This window comes from Oncorhynchus keta, chromosome 5 (assembly GCF_023373465.1).
Source record: "Oncorhynchus keta strain PuntledgeMale-10-30-2019 chromosome 5, Oket_V2, whole genome shotgun sequence".
NCBI lineage: Eukaryota > Metazoa > Chordata > Actinopteri > Salmoniformes > Salmonidae > Oncorhynchus > Oncorhynchus keta.
The window spans coordinates 11,769,788-11,775,787 of NC_068425.1; positions in this window are offsets into that span (position 1 = coordinate 11,769,788).

Consider the following 6,000-nt stretch of genomic DNA (forward strand, 5'->3'; position numbering starts at 1 on the left):
CGATCGCACTGGCGATGAGAGGCAGTGGGTAGCTGTACCTCACAGTGATCTGATTGATACCCCGATAGTCAATACATGGGCGCAGACCTCCATCCTTCTTCTTCACAAAAAAGAAGCTTGAGGAAGCAGGTGAAGTGGAGGGCCGAATGTATCCCTGCCCCAGGGATTCGGAGACATATGTTTCCATAGCTGCCGTCTCTTCCTGTGACAGAGGATACACGTGACTCCTGGGAAGTGCTGAGTCTACCAGGAGATTTATCGCACAATCCTCCCGTCGATGAGGTGGCCTTCTTACAGAAGGCGAGAGCCAAATCGGCATATTCTGAGGGGATGCGCACTGTGGAGACCTGGTCTGGACTTTCTACCGTAGTTGCACCGACGGAAACACCTACACACCTCCCTGAGCACTCTCACCCCTTGAGAGCTTTCTGTTACCACAAAATAATAGGGTTATGACAGGCCAACCAGGGTAGGCCCATTACCACGGGAAACACAGGAGAATCAACAAGGAAGAGACTGATTCTCTCCATGTCTAGTGGAGTGGTGGCCTCTCTAATCAGCCCTGACCCTAATGGTCGACTATCTAGGGCATGCACAGGGAAGGGCATTTCCACAGGAACAATGGGGATCCCTAAACTATGGGCAAATGAACGATCAATAAAATTCCCAGCTGCGCCTGAATCTACGAGCGACTTATGCTGGTAATGCGAGGATAACTCAGGAAAATTAATAAACACATACATGTGAGCAGCAGGGGGCTCTGTGTGAGCCTGGTGCCGACACACCTGGGGTGACACTATAGTGCCCTGCCTGCTGCCTCGACTCCCTGAGGAACCCCCCTAGCACCGACCAGCAGTGGGCCCTCTGCGGCCACAGATGGTGCAGGGAATGGCCCCTCCTCCGGTCGCCCTAAGCGCAGCACCTCCCAGCTCTATGGGCATCGAAGTGGAGGTGCTGGGGGATGGAACTGACAGGCCCTGATCTGGGTGTCCGTGGGTAGCCAGGAGGTTGTCCAGCCGGATGGACAGGTCCATTAGCTGATCCAACGTGAGGGTGGTGTCTCGGCAGGCCAAATCCCGACGGACGCCCTCGCGCAGACTGCACCGGTAGTGATTGATCAGGGCCCTGTCATTCCATCCCGCGCTGGCGGCCAGGGTCCGGAAGCCCAAGGCAAAATCCTGCGCACTCCTCGTCCCCTGCCTCGGGTGGAACAGACGTTCACCCGCCGCTCGACCCTCAGGCGGGTGGTTGAACACTGTCCGAAAGCGGCGGGTGTACTCTGCGTAATGGTCCATACGGCCATTACTCCATACAGCGTTGGCACACTCCAGGGCTTTGCCTGAGAGGCAGGAGACGAGGGCGGACTCGCTCTCACGCCCCGAAGGAGCCGGGTGGACGGTCTCCAAGTAGATCTCCATCTGGAGTAGGAACCCCTGGCATCCGGCCGCTGTCCCATCGTACTCCCTCGAGAGCGCGAGTCGAATCCCGCTGGGACCGGGTGAAGGAGGGGTGGACAGTGGGACCTGCTGTAGTGGGGCTGGTGGAGGCGCTGGAAGACCTCCTCCTCTCTCCCAACGATCCATTGTCTGCAGCACGCGATCCATGGAGGTGCCCAGATTTTGCAACATGGTCGTGTGCGGCTGAACACGCTCCTCCACTGCCACAGAGAGGGCGTCTGCGTCTGCTGACTCCATTGTGGGTGAGTGATCCTGTAATGGTCCTGCGTGTTGCTGGTGTAGAGAGTCAGGCGCAGGACAGCAGATATGAGTAATCAACGTACTTTTCTCAAAAATACAATAATACAAGGCAACATAGCAAGCCCACAAAAAACGGACCGATGTACAATGAACAATCACTCACAAACAAAACATGTGGAACAGAGGGTTAAATAATAACCAAGTAATTGGCTGAGTGAAGCCAGGTGTGTAAGACAAAGACAGAACAAATGGAAAATGAAAAGTGGATCGGCGGTGGCTAGATGGCCGGTGACGTCGAACGCCGAACGTCGCCCGAACAAGGAGAGGGACCGACTTCGGCGGAAGTCGTGACAGGCGATTACAGCTCTGAGTCTTTCTGGGTTAGTCACGAAGAGCTTTGCACACCTGGATCATACAATATTTGCCCATTAAGCTCTGTCAAGTTGGTTGTTGATCATTGCTTGGCAGCCATTTCCAAGTCTTGCCACAGATTTTCAAGATGATTTAAGTCAAAATTGTAACTAGGCCACTACGGAAAATTCAATGTCACCTTGGTAAGCAACTCCAATGAATATTTGGCCTCGTGTTTTAGATAATTGTCCTGCTGAAAGGTGAATTTGTCTCCCAGTGTCTGTTACAATCAGACTGATTCAAGTTTTTCTTTAGGATTTTGCCTGTGCTTAGTCCTATTCTGTTTCTTTTTATCCTAAAAACTCCCTAATCCTTGTCGATGACATGCATACCCATAACATGATGCAGCCACCACAATGGTTGAAAATATGAAGAGTGGTACTCAATGATGTGTTGTGTTAGATTTGCCCCAAGCATAACACTTTGTGTTCAGGACAAAGAGTTACTGCAATGTTGTTGATCCATCCTCAGTTATCTCCTATCACCGCCATTAAACTCTGTAACTGTTTTAAAATCACCATTGGCCTCATGGTGAAATCCCTGAGCGGTTTACTTCCTTTCCGACAACTGAGTTAGGAAGGACGCCTATATCTTTGTAGTGACTGGGTGTATTGATACACAATCCAAAGTCTAATTAATAACTGCACCATGCTCAAAGGGATATTCAATGTCATTATTTTTTACCCATCTACCAAAACTATAGGTGCCCTTCTTTGCGAAACATTGGAAAACCTCCCTGGTCTTTGTGGTTGAATCTGTGCTTGAAATTCACTACTTGACTGAGGGACCTTACATATAATTATAGGTGTGGGTTATAGAGCTGAGGTGTTTATGATAAAAATCATGGTAAACACTATTATTTCACACAGAGTGAGTGTAGATTGAATGTAGAGTGTAGTTTGTTGATCAGTGACACAAAATCTCAATTTAATCAATTTTAAATTCAGGCTGGAACACAACAAAATGTGGGAAAAGTCAAGGAGTGTGAATGCTTTCTGAAGGCGCTGTATGTCCTTCTGGCCTCTCAGTATTTGGGAACCAAAGCCATCTGTCATCCAGGGGTATTTGAAACCCTTGGCAGATGGGACTAGAACCAATATATAAAGGTTGTTAGCCTTGTAAGGTTTGTAGGTTTGGTACCTAAAGTCCTGTAAAAGTGCAGAATGATTGGATGATATCATTGCAGAGTCACTATGGTGACACTGGAGTGATGAGGGTGGGCCCAGGTCACACACTGTTGCTCTCGCCTCTGTGTTGGTTCTGACCTCAGTGGAAAGATGCCTTGAAGGAGCAGGAAGGTCTCACACCACATAAAACCAAATGTTTTATTTAATTGGACAAGTCAGTGAAGAACAAATTCTTACTTTCAGTGATGTCCTAGGAACCCCTTGTTCAGGGGCAGAGTGACAGATTTTCACCTTGTCAGCTCGGGGATTTGATCTTGCAACATTTCAGTCACTAGTCCAATGCTCTAACCACTAGGCTACCTGCCGTCCCACATAGGGCTAATAGCTTTTGTTGATTTAGATCCTTACCACACACACCTCTCATGTCTTGCCCCCCAGCCCCTCTTTCTCCAACTCGTGGCATTTGTGGCACATCTATTGTGGCTAACAAAAGGAACAAATGTCCCCTCCATCGGGCTGGCGGGGAGCCGTTGTACTGACCTGATCACTCGCCGGCCACACAATGGTGCTGTGCGTCACTCGCCACAACAGAGCTTGCTGGCGTACCGTGGTGACGTTCAAGTGATAGAAAAGGCACAAAAAGACTGATTCCAAATACCGTTGGAAGCTGAGGGTAGAGAATAAAACAACAAAGGGAAAGAGCGAATTAAAGAGGAGAACGTCAAAGTGATATCATTCACTCATTGGTGTGGTCCTTCTGTAGCTCAGTTGGTAGAGCATGGCGCTTGTAACGCCAGGGTAGTGGGTTCGATTCCCGGGACCACCCATACGTAGAATGTATGCACACATGACTGTAAGTCGCTTTGGATAAAAGTGTCTGCTAAATGGCATATATTAATCAGAGGAAGAAAGAGCAGTCAGGTTCAAAAGTAGTGGGGTTTCATCAATGTGTATTTACCAGAAGAGGCTGGTGGGAGGAGCTATAGGAGGATGGGCTCAGTGTAGTGGCTGGGATTGATTAAATGGAACGGAGTCAAACATGTGGTTTCCATATGTTTGATCTGTTTGATAGTGTTCCATTATACCATTCCAGCCATTACAATGAGCCTTTCCTCCTATAGCTCCCACCAGCCTCCACTGGTATTTACTCATGTTAGATTGGCTTTGAAGTCACTTCTTTATGGAGACAAACATGCAGTATAAGCTATAGGAACTTAGAATTGGTGACGACAAAGGTTGGGTAGCTAAATTGAGATTTAGATAAAGCTGTCATAGTGAGATCCCTGATAGGATTATTTACCACTATCTGAGGGGGTGACTGATACTGAGAAATATTGACTAGCCTGTTTAACACCAAATGACCCTTGACATGCAGACCATCAACTTTATCCTAAAACTGCTTTCATGCCCAATCATCTTGTTTTGGATGATAACAGTCAAACCATTGTTGTTGCATTTTGATCAGTGAGGCTGAATAAGAATGGGGTCAATCACCTATAGTGCAATCTCCTTCTCCTTTGTTTACTGCTGCAGCCTTTCCAACTCTAAGGATGAAACGTGAAGATACGTTTCCTGATGAACTGTGTGACTTTGGTCAATCATACAGGAAGAGGGGGTCACCCAGGTGCCTGCTTCTAAGTAGTTATCAGACACATGTCGTTTTTAATCAGTGTGAAAAATACGCTTCCCATACAATTGTTCACATGCTTCGTAAACAACAGACAAACAGTGAAAGGCTTATTTACGGGTCTTTTCCCAACAAGGCAAAGTTAAAGAGAAGATACAAAATTAAAATAGAAATAATGACACAAGGAATAAATACACAGTGAATAACAAATAACATTGATGAGTAAAAATCACATGGCTATATACAGGGAGTACCACTACTGAGTTGATGTGCAGGGGTACGAGGTAATTAAAGTAGCTATGTACATATAGTATGGGTAAAGTGATTAGGCAGCAGGATAGATAACAGACAATAACAGCTTATGTTGTGTGTGTGTGTGTGTGTGTGTGTGTGTGTGTGTGTGTGTGTGTGTGTGTGTGTGTGTGTGTGTGTGTGTGTGTGTGTGTGTGTGTGTGTGTGTGTGTGTGTGTGTGTGTGTGTGTGTGTGTGTGTGTGTGTGTGGCGTCAGTATGCATGTGTGCACGTGTTATGTGTGTATGGGCATATGTAGTGTGTGTGTGTATATGTGTGTGTTGGGGTGTTAGTGTAAGTATGTGTTAGTGTGTGGGTAGTGTCCGGTGTGTGTGCACTGCAAGAGAGTCACTGCAAGAGAGTTAGTGCAAAAATGGATTAATGCAGATAATCCGGGTAGCCATTTGATTAGCTATTCAGCAATTAATTAACTTCTTGAGTGTAGGGGGCAGGATTTTCATTTTTGGCTAAACCCATCTGTTGGGGGCACACCTGGGAACAAATCGCTGCCTGGTTCCACTGGCCCGGGATGAGGTGGGCCTTGGAAGGCTATTGTCACAGCTGCCCAGAGTGTCAAATCACTGCCCCAAAAGCACACTTCCGAAACCCACTGGTCCCCCTACAGATCATCGGGTGCCATTTGAACGTTTCGCCATGGATATAGTGGGACCCCTGGTAAAAACGGCACGAGGACTCCGGTACATCCTGGTAATAGTAGATTATACCACCCGATATACCGAGGCCATTTCCCTATTTTTGTTTATTATTTTAATAAACACCCTTGAAACTGAACAATCACACGTGTCCATGTCTGATCAGTGTAAACATTTTGATAAAACCCCCTGTT